Genomic DNA, 21395 nt, shown 5'->3' with positions numbered 1-21395 from the left:
AATTAAATTTGTTTTCATAACAGACTTACGGCGGGAATCTGTTTGGCCGCTTTCTACTTCACAGTTAAAAGAATGCAGAAAGGTGTTTTACTACCGTGCGATCAAGAGCGCACATTGCATTGCAACACCGCTTTTAATTGGGTAGCAAATTTCCTGGTAAGCACTGTGGAACGAACACTTCGAGTTCCATCGTGCGGTTGAGAGCTCCATGATCGAAGTGAGTGGTAGGGTTGTAGGAATGAGAACTAAAGATCTCGCAAGATCACGCTGGTGCGAAAAGGGACACAGCTGTTCGTGTGCTGGAAAGAGCCACGAGACGCTTTTACCTGTGCGCAACATGCCACGATCGACCTGAGCAAGAACGAGAAGGGCTGCACGAGCTTGAGTTGCCGGAGCCCCTGAACTGAAATGAAATGTTCCTTGGGTTATTGTCCACCGTCGATCCGTGCCGTTTATCTCAAGATCCCGTCCCGCTCCGATCAAAGTTCTCTCTTCTGTCAACCGGGACGAGTGCGTGCCGTGTTTGTTATTATTATTTCCATTGTACCGTCGCACCTGCGAAGGTTCGTGATCGAGGTTTTCTTCCGTATCAAACTGCCGCCAGCCTGTTGAAAAGTGATAGCAAGCAGTGCAACAAATCCAAGCAATTTTTCAATTCGCGTCGAGTGGACAACGTTAAACGGTATTGCGGGTAGACGATCGATAGTTTCGCAGCAAGCCGTGCATCGCCAGTTGCGGCAGAGCAGATCTGTCAAACAGACTCGTAGCATGCGGTGGGTGGACATTGCTAGGTCAGGAATTGTGTCGGTCGGTACCGTTTAAGATGGCAAATTGGTGGAAAAAAATCCCGCGACCCGCGGGAAGTGTCGAAAATTGATTGGATGAGAAATTTGTGGAATGTGCCGATCGTCCGTCCCGCTCGAACGACATCAAACTCACACTCCCAGCAGCCACAGTGGCCACCCAGTGAGCGTGTGTGCGTGAGTGAAGCGTGCGAAGCAGAAACGTGTCCGAGAGCTGCCCGTTTGTGGAGAGTTGTGCTTTTTTAATATTTTTCTCCTTCGATCGCGTGCTCCCTCCCCGGTGGGACCCGCAGCACCCGTATATCCAGCCGGGGCACCGTAGCTCCCTACGCACGCAGCGCATTCTGTCGGTCGTCTTGAGATCGAGGATCGACCATCGGACGGTGGTAGTGGTGCGATCGCATAGAAACCCCTTTCGGCGTACAGGTGTCTCTCTCGAGCGATCTGTGCGATGGTATAGGTTAGGTACGGCTCAGGAGCGTGTTTGTGGCGTTTTTTGCCCTCCAATGTCGCCCTCCTTCTTTGCCGCCTGGTCGCGACCGTCACGAACGGGAACGCGAGACGGAGAGGGCCGTAAAATATTTTTCAAAGTATTTTTACCGTGCTGCAAAAGGGCCCCGCGTTGGGTTGACTGTCCGAAAAACGCAATCAATTCCCCTATTAACTAGTCCGGGCGGCCTAGTTTGGTGTCTTGCGGCTAAAGTGGGCATACCGCCGAGAAAAGTAGATTGTAAAAGTTATTTAACGTCGAAACGGATGCTGGACGATCCTCGAACGATTTGGATCCACGCACATCTGTTGTCGCTTGGCATCTCTCGGTCCAGGCCTGGTCGGCACGCAATTGTGACAAGGTGTTTCCACCCCGAATTAGGTGAAGCTGGGAGCTTTAAAACCGTCGGAATTTGATACAAAAAAGTGTGCTACTAAGGGTCCGCTTCTAGTTGATATTTAAACCGCGACGTTCGCAGTGTTGTTAATCTTAAAAATGATAACAAATTAAACACTGGTCTAGATCATTCGTATTCCTAAGGAAAAGTTTGTGCGTATTGTGCCAACGATGCTGTTATCAAACACTTTAAATCTGTCGTCTACACTGTGCATTAGATTGTTTAACAAAATCATGCATTCAAATAGTAGGACATAGTAGAAGGTAGGATTAATAAGCCAGCAGACGATCTTGAAAAAGGCATCTAGGCTGCAGCGATTGAAGCTAAACGGGACGACCGGAAAGCTGGCACTTCTCGGTTGAGCACCGGGTTACCCCCCAGTTGCCCCCTATCTGTCGATGTGCAAGATAACGAACCCCATTCCTGCTTTCCCGCGGGTACATTGAGGTGACAAGTGTGCGTTTCTGGTGCGTGCTGCAACGGGACGTCCCGGGCTACCGTTCGACCGGGCACCACGGATGGCTCGGTTGCGATGGTGTTGGTGTCAATGCACTCCCTGTCAAGTACTTCATCTGCCTGCACCCTGTGCCCCCGATCTATCGTAGCGATCGACAGACGATAGATCGATTCCGGTTCATCATCGTCTTGCTCATTGTCAACGTCGTAGTCGTCGTCCTCGTCGTCGTCAACGTCCTCGTCGTCGCCTTCTTCGTCGGCAGCATCACTGATGTTGGGGGAAGTGCAGTCCACGCGGTAGCTGCCAGGCGGCTCGGCTGATGGAGGGAGAGATTTTTATCAGCACCGACGAAGAATGCAAGCCGTTAGCGGTGGCTGCCTGCGGTTGCCTAGATTAGCATGCAGATGAGCATCTGGAGCTGACAGCGGAGGCAGAAAAAAAAAGCGTAACCGGTAAGCGAACAGTTTTAGTTTTCCTTTACCATCGAACCGGAGGGACTACTGCCGGGGTAGATTTGGCGCAAATGCATCTACTCGCCAGCGCAGCACGGCTCGTACACGAAAGACTTCAATGCCCGCTCTTTCGCCTACTAGGCGGTCGGCATGCATAAGCGACGAACCCTTTTTGCCCCCGAGTGGCAGTGGGTTCTGTGGATGGCCGTAGAGTGCTATTTATTTTTCCACCTTCTTTTTGCATTGCAAAAATATGTACAGGATTGTAATGATTAGTATTTAAATGGCCTCAGCGTCGCAAGGGCGACCTGCTAGGGGCAGGAAACACCGTCCTCGTATAAAATGGAATGCTTTGCCACCTCGTGGCACTTTTCTTCGTTCGTTCCGGTGTGTCTTACGATCGACTTACGATCATTTATCAAACGCTTTCGTGGTGGAGCTGTTTTTCCTCTGCTTAACTTTAATGTGAAATGATTTACAATCATAGACGCGAGATTGCGTCTTTTCGGTCAGGTCTTTAGGTTGGTGGCTTCTGTTCGTTAACCAGCTAGCTCTCTTCCCCGTTGGCGCGGTGCGAGGACCGAATGATTTATGCGGAAGATTTTTTTCCCCCCGCATCGTCGCCCGTACTAGCGACACCAGGTTACTACCTGAGAAGATCTTCTCCGGTGTCTCGAATGGCATTAAACTAAATGACAAAAAGGGCACCGGAATAGCACCGTGCCGGTGCGAAACTATACCGAACAGGTGCATTGGGAATATTATTTCTACTACCAACTCCGCATGCGTTTCAAACGAATGGCGAACCAAGAAAACGGCAGCTTTTATACCGGATGATGGTAGTTGATGGTGGTAATTTATACTGCTTCTATTATTAAAATTATTTCCATCTCATTTAGCTCTGTCATCGGGCTGCTGGGTGCTCATTAAATATTTTGCATTATGCTTAAAAGAACGATTTCAAAATAATTCTCCACGCGTAACCGTGCAGACTTGGTAGTTCATTTGCCTAGACAATAAATCGGTTGAAGCATTTTTAAAAGAAAATTATGGCTGCGATTAGTCAGCTTTCTTTTTATTTTAATCTTTTACGTTAAGGATGTTTATGGAAATTTTATCCTTGTTTTCTTAGTGACCGGTCCAGTTTTAATCACATGCACGATCATTTATAGTTTTATAACTATCCGTATTGGTTTCATAACGGTAAAATGCATTATTCAAACTAGGAAAATAATCTTAATAACAATTCCAAGCGAACTGCTAGCTAAACTACACGGCCGAGAGAACTTGCGAAATGCGAGCCAGCTGCATGCAGCCGACTCACCTTCGTTCACAGATTCGCATCCAGCATCGACGCATTGAAACATCGTCAGTTTCCGTCTTATGTTACGGCGATTTGCGCGTGTGTACGGCGGCCGACCGCGATAGATTTCTGCTCCGGGGTTTAATGATTGTAAATACCTATGTTAATTTAATTGTATTGCCTTTTCGGCCTTTTCGATGTCGATGGGCGTGTTTTTGCCCCGCGGCTCATCACACGTTCCACCCTGCGGGTGCGTCTCCGTGGTATCGAAGTCATTGGTCCTGTTTGCAAAGCCGCGTGCGTGCTGGCCAAGGAAACGTCGACACAAAACGATTAGCAAAGCAACAACGGCATGGGAATCCGAGGTTGCGCACAAGAACAAGGACTGTGCGTTCTCAAGAGCATGCTAGGTGCTCGATTCCCCCCGGGGGTTATATAACTTCGCCAATCGACTGCTGAAGGGTGAGCTTGGTTTAATGCCTTTCGGTGCTTTCGGTGGCATGTTGGGCGCCTATTCCGGTTCGCGTCCATAATCTCCCAAAACCGAAAGCCGCTTCTAAGCCGGCTTGAGCCGGCCATTTCTCACACTGCTGCGATGGGATGCCGGTTCCGTTTCAGGAGATAAACATTTGCGCCTTGTCGCCGTGGCTTGATGGTCGCTCTTCAACCGGACACTAAAGGAGAGAAGAAGAGAGAGAGAGAGAGAGAGAATGAGAGAGCTAGTAAAAAAAACGGTATGTAAATTGAATACACGTTTAGCCGTTTGTAATGCGATGACAAGTAATAAACCGCTGGAACGCAGGTCGTAAAAATCCTTCATCTCCGCTGGAGCTTTACGTTGGTTGGTTGTGATTTTTCTCCTTCTGTCTAGCTGCCGATCGGTTCCCACCAGGATGGATTGAAACTGCGGCGCTGCGGGCAGTAGAGAAAGGTTGCAACTCATTTGATAGCTGGTGTTTTTTTGTGGAGTTTTCTTTTCTTCAATGGCTAGCTTTTCGAGTAGCCACTAGCAAGTTATTTGTGTTGATTTCTTTAAGGATGCGGAAGCCTTATGCAGCTATAAAACCTCGCCGAAACAAGACGCGGTGGTAATCGCCGAGCGAAAAGCATCTATTAGCTTCGATCAGGTGTTCATGATTATCATCAGATTTTAATCTCGGGCCTCGGGGGCTACCCTCCAGACGAGCGCCCGCTGCCAAACCCAAAACCTAGCCGCTAGCGGCTTGGACTCGAAACCAAATTCCAGCCGCTTTCGGTTGAGCAATTATGAAATCGAACTTTACGAACGACGAGTGTGCTGCCGCCGGTGCTGCCCATGGGCCATTAACAGTGCCGGGATCCATTCGTCAGAAGAAAGGCCATTAAAAATTCGGCGCTTCGGACGACATAAAGCTCGCTTTTGCTCTCAGCCACCGCACCGCGGCTACTGCCACGAAATGGTCTGCTGTGCGCGGCCTCACACACATCGATGGTGGTCCAAATCGTTCCGGTTCGAAACGATGGGGCGATGAGAAATGAAAGCGAACGGTCTAGCGCGATCGCACGGATCGAACGGATCGAAAAGCGCGCCCCGCCGAGGGACGGGAGCTTTTTTCGCTCTCCAAGCGGGCTGCCAGGCGCGCCCGGGATCTCCTGGGGACACGTCCGGGAAGCGAAGGAAGGCCCATAAAATTGAGCCCATCGCCGACAGCTTGTCTAAACATAATCGTGGTTCGTGAAAAGTAGAATTTACGATTATGAGCGATTCGTTCGCCGGTTCCCCCGATGGGAACCTTCTCGGATGTGTCGCGCGTAAGCTAGGGCTAGTGAACTACCGAAAAAAAAAACGGGCGAAGGAAAACTCTCCACTAACCACCGGCTAATGAGCCGGCTCACGAGGATGGTGTCGCGCTAATGGGAGTGGGAGCAAAAAGCTAGACTCCGTGTACCTTAAATCAACCCGCCAGGGGGTTGATTTTCGCACAGAGGATGGCAAATTTCGACCGACATTAGATGCACCATTGCTCATCGCTAGGACTGCAACAGGTACGCTTTAGGTACGCTCGTTTTCCTTCCCAATATTTTGCTTTTCCAAAAATTACTGGCCCCACTTTAACGCGAAATCCAAGCGATCCGTGCGAAACTAACGGGAATGGCAAAAATTAAACAAATCCTGACCCCAACCCGGTGTCCCAACCATCCACCGCTGGCGGGCTCCAGCCGAGGGGTTTTCGCATTCACGCCGTGTGCCGCCAAGACGGATTAAGTTTCACAGACACTTCAAACGCACTCGCAGGCTGCCTCAGAAAAGGTGGTTCGCTTTCCCGGGGCCGCGCACGTTTTGCCGCGCCAATAACCGAGGCGAATTCCGCCCCGGACAGCGGTGGCAGTTCGGTTAGGCATTACGGGCTTTTTATGCGAAAATAATGACCCCTTCGGGAGTTCCGTGGTGGGATCACTTCACGCAGCGGTTCGTTTTCTTTTTCGTCCCCCCCTTCGATCGTTCGGTGCTGCATTATCCCGATCCTCGGTAGGTTAGAGGTTATGGGAGGTGCGAGAGACGGTGTGTGTTCTGTTTTTGGCAAGGTGATCGTGATGATGAATATTGATATAGTGTGCCCGCCCGGGAGCTTTCGGGTCGAAACGCGATCCTTGTTCCTTCAGTCGGCTGCTGGTGGGCAGGAAAAATATTCAAAGTTTGTGCAAATGAATTGTGAATCCCTTTTTTGTCAAGCCACTGTGAAGGGATTGGCACGGGTTTGCCAGGTTGCAATTACAGCCCATTTCCGGTGGTTTGATTGATGAAGGTACTACCGCTGCGCTGCTGGCCAGGATGCCAGAAAGCTCACAGAAGCATTCCATTCCCTTTACACGATCGTTACGCAACCACTCGCGACAAGTTTGAGCCACGCGCGATTTATGGTGCCGAGTTGGGCGCGTCATGCTCGATGCGTCAACCATCTCGACACATGTTTTCGATGCGGAAAGGAAAACAAAGCCCTCGTCAAGCCCTTCGCTGGCCACCGCACGTTGGCTAGACAAAAAGCTAGCGTTGGCCCCTCAAGAAAAGCTCCATCGTGTTCCGAGCACACAGTGACCGGGTTCCGTTAAACCCCGGCAGTTGTCGAAGCCCGAGGTTCGAGCGCACTTGACATGATTTACATATACGTAAAGTGGACGCTGGGCGCACGCCAACAACCACCACCACCATCAAGTGCGCGTAAGTGTGCTTTGCTTTTTCGTAGCTTTCCGTTGCGCAAACGACCTGGCACCATCCACACTTTTCTAGCCCCAGGCGTTCTGTTCGCGAGGGATAGCACGCGAAAGCAAAAAAAAAAAAAACAAACCTCCCCCAGCGGGTTCCCTACCAATGTTTGCTCGTTTACTCACGCGGGCTTTCCCGGCGCGAGTCGTGGTGCTGAACAGCGGCGTGCAGAAATGCGTGAGCCCCACGTGAGCGCACGTTCGAACCGATCGCACCATGCCGTGTCCCTCACGGGCAGCCTCTGTTCTGCGGTAGCCTGTTTGGGGCGCGATCCTCGGTTTGTCAGCTACCCTTTTCGGTCGAGTGGCGCGCAGGAAGCGCTCGCTTTTGCAGTCACTTACACGCGGCCTCCAGCTACCGAGAGCAAAGGTGCGAGAAGATCGCGGGCAAACAACAACAACAGCAACACCAAGGAATAAAAAAAAAAGCACACACCAAGATGCAGATAAAGCCGACCGCGTAGCGTGGAATGGAGAAAGAAAGAGGATTAGCCTCGCCGGGCGAGGAGCGAAAGAGAGTGCGTTTTTAGCTCCGACCGGTGGGCTAGCACTTATGAGTGGGAAAAAGTCTATGGTAAATAGTTTTACAACCAGCAATTAAGCTTCTTATATGGTGCGCCAGCGGGATTTAGACCTCGGCTGCGAGAGTGCAGAGGTCGCTCCAGTAAGCAGAACGAACGGGCAAGCTCTGGGGGTTGAGCGTGCGAAGGACATAAAAGATGGCCGCCGTTGCCCGGGAAAATAGGTGCCCGCGATCGATGGTGATGATAGTGGCAAATTGAGCGGTCAACCTAGGGTGGGTCCCGGTTGATCCTGCACCATTCCGACACCGGAACGGTGGATTGAATCCTGCGCCATATTGCGAGCGATCGTGTCTTCGTCCGGCTTCGTCGCGCCACGTCGCGCGGTATCGAAAATCGAGTGCTGCTGTGGCCGCCTTCTGAAGCCCATTTCTCGTGGCCGCCCCTTTCGTGGCCAAGCCAGAGGGTCTGCCTGTCTGCCTGCCTGTATGCCTGCCCGCCAGGGCCTGCCCGTTGCTGCAGGGCTTTAACCTATAATTTCAGCTCAATTTCAAGCCGGGAGCAGGAACGGGTCGGTGGGTTAGCACGGTTTGCTGCTGGCTTCATTGAGACAACAGTTCTCGTTTCGAGACGCGTTTCGCGCCCGGGACACAGAGCGGAACTTCCTGGCGAGCCCGGCGCGAATCGTTCGGTCCCTTCCTCTGGCCACGCTGATGGATCGATTCGCGTACGATGGTGGGGAGAGAGGGGGGGGGGAGGGGTGGATGGGGTTTCGGGTGAGAAAAAATGCCTGCATCCCCGCCGAAAAGGAGCCATATAATCACCTGGGTCCCGATTCCGTTCGATGGGTCCATCTCTCGCTCATCGGCTCTCGGTTTGGGTAAGTGGGTTGGTTGCCTCCATCTGCGAGGCTGCAAGGGGTTTTGGAGCCTTTTTTTTTGCTTCTTCTTTTCATTCTTCCTCTTTCTCTTCTTCTTCTTCTTCTTGCTCTTCATTCGAATCCCGGCTTGGGTCGTTCCAGCGACGCGAACCAATATTCTCTCCAAGTGGAGCAAGCGCTCCTTCTGCACCGGTTGATTTTGGTTATCGTGTTTTTGCAGTCTATCTTTCTCTCTCTCTCTCTTTCTCTCATATCCAACCCCCCTCTCACCCATCAACTCCCACCACACCACCCCTTTGGCGCACACCGAATGAGTTTTAAAGCAAATCATACGAAAAAGGATCGATGCGGTCGTGCCCCGGTAATCAGCTCACAGGGCGTTCATCTTGTTTACAAAATCATTAGGATGTGCGTTGCAGGGCAGGGTGTTTCCTGATATTTAAGCCAAAATCGTTTATAATTGTACCGTTTGTACGGGGTAAACAAGGGTCCGAGGAATGCATTTAAAAAAAAAAATGCCCCCGATCCCGGACAAGGATTGCGCAGATGAGGGATGTCAATAATTTACGGGAGAAAAAAAAGCCGTGCGATGCCTGGCCGGTGAAACGAGGCTCGTTTTGTTTGTTTGCCCGCCGACGCTCGATCGCAGGGTGTGTTAATTTTCCTCCTGCCAAAGTATAACCATTTTCGCAAAAATAGCTAATATTAGCGCGAATCCTCCCGGCCGCTGGTACTGTTCAGTTCTCATTAGCTCAACGGCAGCTCGGTTGTTGCTACAGCAACGGGTAAATTATCCACAACCACGGTGCGGGCCACTTTCGTTTGCTCTTCCGGGAACCAATTACATATCCCTTTTTGTCCGCTCGTCGATGCACCAAATATCATCCTCATCATCATCATCGTCGACGTCGTCGTCGCGCTCTCATAATTGTCAGCCGTTTTCTTCGCCGACCCGGTGCGGCTAATAGCTTTATTAGAAGCTTCATTCGTACAATAATGCAATCAGTGCAGCGCGATCCTCCAACGCCACCATTAGTGTCATATCATCAGTGCATCATCGACACCATCGAGCGCTACCTGGGGCGGCACGTTTGTAGTGCTGCGCTGGCGGCCAAGTGGTTGTCTTATCATTGCCGTGAAGGAACTCGCGCTCATTTTTATTGCCATCATAATCATCATCAGTCTTATCGTCTTATCGTCACATTTACCCGCCGGGTAGGCTTGAGACAAGTGAGCCATCCGCCCCGGAAGATGGACGTCTGGTCTGGGCCAAAAAAAATGTCAGGGCACAAGATCAACTGCACAAATGGCGCCGAAGCTGCGTGCGGTGAACGTACGTAATGTGAAATAAACTGAACGAGCAACACCTGCCATTGTTCGCAGATTATTGTTGCGGGTCGGATTTTGTACGATCATCGCCAGGTATTTTTTACTTTAGGTTTTGTTTAATCGGTTTAATTTGGCCCTCTCGTGCACGCTCAGTTTTGGATGTCAAGTGGAACTAGGTTCGAGCCGCGTGGTTTAAGTTACGAAAGAAGTGTCGAACATCGTTAGCGCAATTCAAACGTTTCAGGATCGTTCGGTGAGGTTTCCGTTTCGTTTTTGGTTTCCGTTTGTTCATCCACCCATCCGGCGCGTGATGGAAGCGGTCCGCTAATTTGTTACTTGTGACAGAGTTTGACATGTCATGCGTCACATCGCATTTTATCAACCGCTTACATCAGCTGGCTCTGTAGCGTCGTCACAATGCCGAAACGCGGACGCAATTTTTCAAACACACCAAAAAATAAAATAATCATTTCAATGATTTTTTTTTGCTGTTGCTTTCGTCCTTATACTCATCACCACCGGGACGGGAATAAATGAGCGGCAATTTGCGGGTGCTTCCTTTTTAATTAGTTTAAACTGCGCTGCGCGAATCGATCGCCAGAATCATGTATATGCGTTCTTCCCGCCCATCGTGATCGATTGTCCGGGGTGTGGCCGTTCGAACGGTTTTTGACCAAAAAGGTAGGGGCAACGCACCTAACGAAAGAGCACCCCAAATCAACCCGCAAAACAAAAAACGAACCCCGATGGGATGGCATTATCCGGCGGGATTAACGGCGATCAATTTTTCAACCCCCGGCTCGATAGCTATCGCTCGGCAGAACGTCCCGGTCAACCGCGAGAAAGACACGACAGGTGAAGGCCTAGCCGGGTTGGTGCCGCGGGTGGATTGTCGCAAAAATTTATGTCATCATTAAATTCCGGCCGCGCGATCGCAAACCCGCTGGTTGGCGGTGATGGGCCCACATCGCAATGGCTTCGCTGAAGAGGCTGAAAGGCAAGGTTATCGAGTCGCCGCAATCTGCCACAAAGCCGACGATTTCGCCTCGATCGAGGTTCGATCTGCCCCGCGGGTCCCATGGGTTGAAGATTTCGGCACAGTTTTCACGTATCACTAATGACGCGACCGAAGCCCAGCGAAAGGCTCCGATTTATGTTCATAGAATCGAGCGTACCAATCGATCTTTTGTGTCGGCGACGAAACACAACACACGCCGCTGGCTTTTCGCGGGCCCGGCCTCGGTTTCAACCGTTGCACGGCGTGTGCAGTTGTTGGGCCGACCCGTCGACGTGCCTCACAAAACGTGCAACAAAATTGGCGTTGCCTTTTCACTGCCTGGCCGTTGCCACACTCTCACGAGTGCAGTTGGGAAAACGGTGCGCGGTGGTACGGGAGAAAACAGTGCACTATCTGCATCCTGCCATCGAATGTGGTTAATTTTTAATTAATTTGCGATAACCGAGAGCCGATAATTTCCGTGTACTAATTTATCATGGAGGCATAACAACTTGATCGACTGGCCGAGTGTAATTTGGGCTCGCCAAATGGGGTGTGAGTCTCTTTTTGCAGCTTCAAATGCACACATGGCTTGCAGCGACTTGTCAACCTGGTTGGGCTGGTGGAGCTCGTGATTTTTTTTGTTTCCAGCTTCCAGCTGCCAGCGAGATCACGGCAAGCAGTGATATGGGTTTGCTTCAAATTGCAAAACGAAATTGTTTGAGCCGAATAGGCTTCGAGCCCCCCAATTCGACCGACCCCCGGTGGAGGCAGTGAAAATTGATCTTTTGCTCCCTTTCATCGTCGCCATTGCTGTACCCTAATCGAAGGCTCTTCATTCGCTGCATCCTGCGTACGCGCACGGTAAGGCGAGTGCACTGCGCTGCGATGATTGCAATTTTAACAACTCGCAGAGGACGGTACAGCCGGGAAAAAAAATAACCAGAAATGAGCAACGGAGAAAAGGGAGTGGCCCAAAATGTTTGTGGTGGAGTCTTGCGTTGGCTATCTTCGAGAACGGATGAACAACAGCAATAACAAAAAAAAAGCAGTAACAACCATGCGTCAGGGGTTCCTGTGCTGGGGGGATAAGTATGGCTAATATGGAAAAGGCAGCGCATAAGGGAAAAGGAAGCGCTGAGGGCATGTAGATAGGGTTCAATCATGAAGCATGTTGCTACAGAAGAAAGGAGGAAAATATCGCCCTATCATATGCTGGAATTTGACCAACTACAAAAAAAAACGCTGTTCCCCCCAAACTGCACTCACTCACGCTGACTGGAGCTGGAGAGACTTGCTCGCATGCAAGGGACACGAACCCCTCGGATCGTGTAGATGCACGTGATCCATGTCGGTTTGTTTCTCTCTCACTTTCTCTGCCGTTCTCTCTCTCTCTCTTTTTCTCTCTGTTGGTACCTTCTCCATCAAGTACATGAACGGGCGCAAGGCTGTGGTACGTCCCCTCCAACGCCAGCCCGGGGTTGCTTCTTCATGTTGCTTGCATCGTTTTTATATACATTGTTCTCCGATTAACTGAAAGTAATGGGAATTGATGAATATCTTTCTTTAAAGTTTAATGTTCTTCTCACCGCCGTCACCACGCCTGGGGTTTTGTCCCTCGTGCGCTCGGATTCGTTTTCGTTTCCCGGGCTCTACTTCGCTTCCTCGTCCCATGAGCCCCAAGTGAACCCCGCAAAGCAATGGCCGTTGGTGGTGAACCCGCGACGGTACGCCGGGCGGGAACACCAGCCAGGAGACAAAGGGCAAGCGCGTGCAAGTGAAGAATGTGAGAATGTGTCGCAGTGCATCAAAAGCGATTTAAAAGGATTGATAACAAGTGGCACGAACGGCGAACCGCAGCTTTGGGTCTTCGGAGTGGGCGAAGGCGCGCGCGCGCGCGATCACCAAAGGCTTTCGCAGGGAGGCAAAGGAGCGGATGCGTGTTAAGAGGTGGTGCGCGGGAGGCCGATGGAGGAAGGTGGTGAAGTGGAAATAAAATGTCATGTCGCTCGTCACCCGCACGATGTGAGAGAATATAAGATCTTGCGATCGAACCCAAACCTGACCCGGCGAATGTTCGATTGGAGGCGATCGTTGCGAGCCGAGAGAAACGCATTTTTGTCCAGCGTCCAACGATCGGAAACGTTTGATTTTTCCTTACAATTTGTAAGCGTTTTCGTACAAACCTTACTCATGTTGTAAGCGATCTACACGTTCTTTTGAATTTTTTTTTGTGGTATTTTTTGTTCTCATGCGATTAATCCCACTTTTTTGTGGGCTTGTGGCATGTTTCATCAACGCTTGATTTCCTCTCGCAAATGAAATGATACGCATATCTGACGCCAGCCTTGCAGATGTGGCTCGTACGTGGAAGTTAAGAAGCATTACCAAACAAATGGCCCGGTAATGCGATCAAAGAAGAACCAATTTCGTTAGCTGCGAGTGAGCTTCTCCGGCAGGCTTCTACGAACACGAAACGTACGATCGCTTGCTCGTAGCATGATCGTAAACGGACGTTCATCTATGTCACCTGCGTAGGCCATGGTGCTTTTTTTTCGGCACTCGTCTCCCTCATCATACCTGTTAGATTCCGACAGTGAACTCCCTAAATTACAGCCCCGCATGCCATCACATCACGACAAAATGAGCTCACCAACCCAAAAAAAAACAAGGAAACGGAAAGAGAAATAATGATATTACAAACCCCCGGTCACCGATCGTCGGCAGACGTTGGAGACGGTACTCGTCCGGCCGTGCGGATGCGGCGGCGTTCAGCTTAGAATCGAAACTGCAAACGAAACCGTAAGGGGCAACGCCAATCGAGGCTGCGAGGGTCGCCGGTAGGCTTCCCCCTGGTTCCCGTGCAAGGCTCGATCGAAAGGCTCACCGACCCGCGTCACCGCACAGCTGGGCCGGGGCTTCAGCCTGCTGGCCGGGAGAAAAAAGGTGTATGAAATTAAAAACCAATCATATTTTTTCTCATTATCGTCATTACTATTATCATTCCTTCCGCGAGCGCGCTGGCTTATTTGTTCTCCCGCTGTTTCGACTCCCGAGGAGCGAATCGAGCCCAAGCAGGATGATGGCGGTGCGATCGGTGCTTGAGTCATCCCACACCGACCGGGGTTGGTGGGCTGGAAGCGAAGGAGCGCTTGAACCCGGTATCCGAATCTTGCGAATCGAGAAAACCGCCATTGATGAGCAGCGTTCGCTTGTACCAGGGCCAAAACGCGCTGATTTAAGTCACCCAAAGTGCCTCAACGCGCAAGAGGAGGCGCGTTTGGTAAGCGGGTAAGCGGGTGAAGCAATTTCGCTCGATCATCATCGGTGGCACGGCAAGAAGCATTATGTCGCATGCCGATACCGCTGGACGATCGGTTTTCTGGGCGATGCTAGTAGGCAAGGAGGTCCTCTCTGCTGCGTCACACCAAGCGAACCTGATCTTCTGGGATAGATCATAGGGAGGATGGCGCGACAAAAGGCAACCGGAGACCTGGCTCGAGATGTCTACGATCGCCCAGGAAGCTACGAGCGAGCACTAACATCACAATTCGGCTGTGACGCGATCGCGTTCATCGGCACCGGCTGCAGATTGATGGCGGCTGTCAGTTGCTGATGACAGAAGGCGGCGCGACAAGCGGAACATCTTTCAGGCTTTGGGGGACGCTTCTGCGCACGCGGTGACTTGAACGGGTGGCGAAGCGATGAACCGCGATGGCGTGCTGGCAGGCATATCGGCGTTCGAAAGATTTGATCCGATCGGTCGATCAGGTTGCTCTGGCGGCGGGCTGACGGTGGTTGGTGTGCGCGCGATTGGCAGGGAAAACGAGCAAGAAAAATGCCTCACCTCGTCGTGTGAACGCGCCGGAACGCGGTAGAACAAACAGTGTGGGCATTAAAAACTCATTTGCTGTTATTATTAATATCGTGTTGATTTCGATGACTGGCAGCGGAAGGAGAATCGGCCCATTTTCCCTCCTATCCCGCACGAACGTAGCTGAAGGTTTTGTGCCACGACCGGGTTATCTAGTAAGGTTTAATGTGTTGCGTTAAAGTGATGTAGATAGTCTAAATTGTGTTATGGAAGTAATAGATCCCCAAATGTTGTACTTATCTTGCGTAACGTGAGCAAACAAGCGAAGCTCGATCGTGGTAACATTCTATCTCATAAAACTTTCCAACGTGAAAGATACCACCATACATGATAAGCAATACTGTGGCTATTGTAGCTACTTCTTAACTGGATCTATTAGTCCGGTCTTGTGTCCACTTAGCGTGCAACTAAACCTCGCTCGATCTCCATTGTTCGGACTATCTGGAGGAAAAATTGACTGTCGCGATTGCGGTGAATGCAATGGGAAGAATTGCCCCACACCAAAAAGATCCACCGAAACAATGCTAAAACAACGGGATGCATGATGTGTTCCCTAAATTAAAGGAAAACGGAGTTGAAAAAAAAAACAACACAACTTTTCCCTTGTCCCGCGCGCGATGTAATGTAATCGGAAATGGCAGAATCAACATCTGTTTTATTAGTCGCCCGTTTCGTTTTGGGATGGAACAGAGAGAGAGAGAGAGAGGGATACCTTTTTCGGGGAATGCCGATGAGCGAGTTTTCCAAGCTAACTGTTCGCATCCAGCGACCTAGTTAGTTACAGTCATTAAGTTTCAGTTTCTGGCGATTAGATTTGGCTCGTTTGGTTGCCCGCGCGGTAATACCCGTTTGTTGTTCGAGCTTGTCCGGCCGGTTGTTCGATTAAATTGGCAAAATGAGCCATGTCCGAGTTGTCGGAGTCGGCACGATTGTTTGCTTAGAATGCGGAAGGAGGATGAGAAAATCTTCCTCAGCTGGTGGTTTGTAGCCTCACTCACCCGCCGCGGAACGAATGGTAAAGTAGACAAGTTTTGGGATAAATGTTGCTTGGTGTGATTTTCGCATTACGTTAGAAAATGGGACTCGCCCGTCGATCGTTCCTTGGACGTTAATCGATCTGACATTCCTGTATCTTTGCCTTGTGCTGTTTGTGTTTGCTACAGCAACGTTTGAAGGTTGTCGCTAAAACGCCACCGCAACCGTCAATAACAATTTTGTTAACGGCCAGCCAAAAGATTTAGTGAAATACTCACACGCCATTCCGGGAGACTGATGTGTGATGAAAAAACATGGCTGCAGAACGCTGCGATGTCTCATGCATACAATACCTTAGCGGAAGGCTCGTTCACTTCAAAACTGCGTGGGGAAGGCTCTGGCTTGTCCAAAATTCGCCTCCCAAAAGCTATCCATCGTTGTCCGACCAGCGTTAGTAATTTATGCATCGTTAATTAGGGGTATATATAAATTAATTATCAACTGAGAAACGAGTGTCATAAAGCGAAAAAAAAAGGTGATTCCTAAGGCATTCCTTGTAATGAAGAAGAACAAAAAAAAACACGTTTCCAGAAACGCCGTTGAGAACATGATCCGGCTGACCCAGCTGGTGGGTTCGGCGAAAACAACAACAACAAAAAACACAACGAATCCAGCCAAATGCAGCCAAGAGATTTTAAACATTTTTATTGTCGTTTGTTTACTCCGTCGGTCACGATCAAGGTGAAATTGTGCAGTCTCGCTGCGCTGCTGCAGCGCTCCAGTGCAGAGTTACAGGGCAATGATTCCCGTTCCCACCGAGCCGTATCGTAAACAGTGCTGATATAGTGTGAGAATTATTGTAAACTCATTAGCGAACGCAACACCACTCCCATTCCGGGCTCCCGTGGTGTGGCCCACCGGCCGGGAAGCGTAAAACAAATAGTATAACGCAATTAGGATGGAGTGCGAATGGGCTCTTTATGGTGGCGGTCATTCCACGGCCGTTCCCAAAGTTTGCCCACAATCCCGACACCCGACACTGGGTCACGGTCCTTACACCTGACGCGACGTGGAATGTGTGTGTGCGCCAAAGAAAAGCTCGAGAAAAGATACCCACGATCTACGCACGGAAATGACCTTTTCGGGGGGCAAAAGACGTGGCAGACATAACGACAGATGGCTTCATCAGCGTTTCCGAGCTAAAAGGTGGCATTCCCGGATCGACGGATCGGACGTGAGTGAGTCGATAATGGGTCACCAACGTCGCCGCCGGGGTCGTGTTTTCTCATTCGCAGCTTCACCCTTCCGAACGGAACGGGCGGAAGTTTCGTTGCCTTAAGGGGGGGGGTGTCCCTTTAGGAGCCCATTCGGGCGGGACCGCACCCCAAGGCATTTCCTAACGCCTGCCGTTGAGTTCGACGCGACAGGAAGCGCAATGGATTACGCCCCATTTCATGCGCGTTCTCGCTCGTTCACCAGAAGCCCACGACCGGTAAGTGTGGCAAACGTGTCCTACACAAGGGCCAGCTGAATAGCGAATGGCCTGCGGTACGCAATCCTTTGCCGGTAATAATCTCATCACTGGCCCATAATTCAAAGCCACAGCAGCGCTGACTTGGTGGCCGCCTCTGCGAATTGCTCCTTGCACCAACGCAAGTTATGCTTGCCATGTGGTGCGCCCGTACTCTTGGACGATCGGACGGAAGCACACAACGGATGTGCCGTTTTATTGCGATGAATTTTCGATCCGCGGTGCCGTTGCATTTTTGATTCGTTAATAATTTGAAATATGAATGAAAATTATGTTATTAGCATAACATTTTCTGCCGCTTGTAAATCGCTCAGTCAGACGTTGTCGTCGATGAATAAATGTTTGGTGAATGCCCGCCAGGAGGACACACGGTGCGTTTTTGTGCGTTTCCTTCCATTCGTTGGGCTTGCATTTCTTCTTCGCACGATGACGTAACAGTTTCCAGTGCATATATGGGAACTTGTAGTGGTTTATTATTGCCGCTGTTTAAGCGTTTTGTGTGTAATTCTGTCATGTTTGGTAATAGTTTAAAACGTTTAAATTGATTTGGTTACTGGTTTGTCGTTACTATAGAAAAACGAGCAAAGCGGTTTAAAAAATCAATTGAAATGTTTCAAAAAAACATGTGCATTGGAGCGAATTCCTTGCTTTAGCAGCATTCTACCGCGCGGACATTTAGCAAACGCCAACGACCTCTACCCAATCAAGCTGACTTAATGGGATATGTAAAATGGATTTGGAAACTTTCGTCCGTTTGCACGGGGGTTTTGCGTTAAAAACAATGCAAAATACCGAACCACCGATCGCGCGATCCTTCCACCCCGTCCGCGACGGAAGTGGCAAGCATGTGGGAGAGATTTTTTCGTCCTCGGTTGCTTTCCACCCGGTTGCTCCCGGTGGGGCTTCCGATTTAATTGGGTAGCCAATTTCCTTGGCCACAGTTTCTCACAGCCACACGGTTCCGCGGATTGGCATTGCGCTTTCCGCGCGCCATTTCAATCACGCTCACGGTCGACATTTTCGTCCAATCAATCCGACCCGAGCGAACCGGCAACGCCAGATGCAACCGAGAGTGTTCACACGATAAAAGTCAGCTGCCCATGCAGTCGTCGGTGCACCGGGCTCAGCGTAAAACAAAAACCATCAAAAGCCGGCACAGTCTGCTCCCGGGCACCGTGTAACGCTCACCCAAGTGCTGGTGATCGCTGTTGAGCGAAAACAACAATAAAAAAATGAGAGAAAGGACGGGCAGCAGGAAAGCAAAAACAAATCAACAAAAAACCAACGCCATCGCAGCCCAAACAAACGCAGGACAATGGATCGGATTGGAGTCTAATCTGGCCGCAGTCTGCGTGCCAGGATGATGAGCGTTTCGGGACCCCGTGGATTCGGTTGCAATCGTTGATCTCCACCCCATCCAGACTGTCAAACCGACGGGGATGTCGGAGGGACAGTTTCACAGAAAGGCAAATTTCTCGTCCGGATAGTGCTTCCCGGCGATTGATAGTCTGCCTGACCGGGCCGTCGTCCGCCTGTGATCCCTAAGCGAATTTGTGTACTAAAAGCGTCCTGGCGAACGCTGGGGGAGGGAAGCGTTGGTGGGTCGAAAATCGGTCGCGCGAATTCACTTTTCCACCGAACAATGCGTCGGTCTGCCGGGGCATTTCGGTGGCAAATATCAACGACGATGGAAAAGCTCAATCAAGAAAAAAAAACAATCCCCCCTTGGGATACGTGAAGCAGCAAAGGCAGCAAAAAAATACACACACACACTCACACACACAACGGCAGCACAAAAATGCAACCCATTTGGAGTAGTTTCATTTAAATTTTCATCTCCTCTGCTTTCCTATCAGCTTTATCAGGACGCCTTGTTTGGATGCATCAAATCCACGGGAGCTGATTGTGCTCGTCACTGCATCCGTTTGTTGTTCGGTTTTTCGGTGCCGGTCGTTAGCTCGCTTCATTGGCAGGCCTGCAGGCGGTCCAAGCGTTTGGGTGGTGCACGAGCACAGGCTGGGGGCGGAGGGAAAACCATTTTATTCAAATTGTGCCACCAAAATGGCAGCGCACCGGGCGGAGCGATTCGGAAGCGCTCTGTCACCAGGAGATCGTAGTCGTACGATCAAGAGAGTGCACGTTATTTTACTTTTTGTTGCTCGGCTTCGGTGCTGTTATTTCGTTCGTGTCGTTTTTTCGGCGCTCCGAAGCGCATTTCAAGTTTGGGCTGATCTGGCCCCAACGAATTACTGGGTTTTTGGTTGAAAATTTACATACCTTCATACCGACCGGCGCGGCAGCGAAGATGATGCGGCAGCGTTATTTGAATAAAAGGGTTCCTCCCAGGGAAGATCCATCCGCAAACCATAGCCGTTCCGTGGATGGTAGAGGGCACGTTGGGAATTTCTTAACCGGGGTGCGCTTAATTATATAGCTCTCGGCTACAATGAAGACATTACGGAAGCCTCCGTCGTGTGGCCCGGTGCAAAACAATTCCGTTGAAATGCGTCACGTTTAATGAGCGCGGAGGGCCGCCGGAAAGTAAAACCCTTTGGCCCAAAAACCATCTTCAAGCGCCATCAAGCCGTGGCCTGTAGGCCGCCCGTCTCTTTTGCTAAGGCACACGATCGTCCATCATCTTCTACTGAGCGTGCGTATGTTTTTTTTTCGTGTTGTTGCTGCCGATATGATCGCCTCTATCCGTTCTGTGGTTAGATCGTTTTGCTTAACCGAAAAAAAAATCGTCCCACATGTAAGCGGTCGTTTCCGCGCACATAACACGAACAGCAGAAGCCCGGCACATTCCGTTGCAAATTGAAATTAGGCTGATGGGGTGGGAGATGGATCAACGAGCGACAGAGAGAAAGAGAGATCAAAGAAAAGTACACTCCTAAAAGAAACGATCCCTCCCGCTCGCAACGATATAGTCGCTCGATCCCTGCCGGAATTACCCGGGCAGCATATCAATAAAAGCTAACAAAGAACCCACCTAGCATGGGCTGGCAAGCGTTCCAAGCCTAATCCATCGACGTTTGCCAAGCACTCAGAAGCCGTCAAAAACTCCAAAGCATTCCACACCGCCGATTGCCAGCGGCTCTGGAGGCTTTGTTTGACCGCCACACTGGAATAGTGGAACGTGTGAATGTGGCAAAGGAAACGAGAGAGAGAGAGAGAGATGTAGGGATAGGGAACGGCAACAACAACATGGGCAATTAAAAACACCAAACGGTAGCCGGCTCTCGTGAAAGCGGTGGCGTTCTTTTCCCGGCGCGCACGGTTTGTGCCTGTGTGTGCCTTTTTCGGGCTCGCTAGGATGCGCCCCAAAAGCAAACACACACGCGGGGTGGTGCGTTGGTTTTTGTCGGTTGGATTTTCGGCGGCCCATTCTAGGGGGCAAGGCTTTATTGGACATTTTAACAACGCCCCGGTGACTCGATCGCGCCGAACCGACCCCATGGAAGCGGATTACGCGGGCGCGCGGGTGCGGGTAGAGAGAAAAGCAAACAAAATGGAAAGCCTCCACCCGCTGGCAAAGGGCGCCGGTTGCGGAACAAAGCCACAACATGACCTCTTCGGCTAGCCGTGCCGCGGCAGTTAATTATAAATCTTTAACCCCCGGTCTTTGGCTTTGGGTTTTCCTTCCACCAAGAGGGTGGTTTCCACACCCCACAAGGGACTCGCGCATTTTTTTCGAGGTCACACCGGCGTGGCCTGTTGGGGAGAGAGTCTCACCACCGGGACCGGATGTGCGCGGTTCGGTATGTCCAGCAGCGGCGCATAGAGCGTCCTCCGGATGGGTTCCGGCCGTGCATTAGAAGGGTTGCCGCAGATTGTGATCTCTCGCGTGGTTTGATCTTTTTCGGTAGCCAAAACCCGTACGGCGGATGCCCAGCTAGCCACGGGAATCGAATACTGGCAGGCTAACTTTCACTGCTTCTTGAATTCATCGGCAAGAGGTCACACGAGAGTGGCCGCGTGCTTTTGAGGCTGGGCCTCTTTTCAAATGGCGATGGCCGTAATTCCGGTGATCGTTAGCAGCGTCGTCAATCGATATCGCTTAGAGGTTTAGGCGGAGGTTTTTTTTCCCCCGTGGGGCTAATAATACGCGAGAAAGGACGAGTGAGGGTGTGTGTGTGTGTGTGT

Source organism: Anopheles nili, chromosome 2, assembly GCF_943737925.1.
Source record: "Anopheles nili chromosome 2, idAnoNiliSN_F5_01, whole genome shotgun sequence".
Lineage (NCBI taxonomy): Eukaryota > Metazoa > Arthropoda > Insecta > Diptera > Culicidae > Anopheles > Anopheles nili.
Note: the sequence above shows the minus strand (reverse complement) of the source record.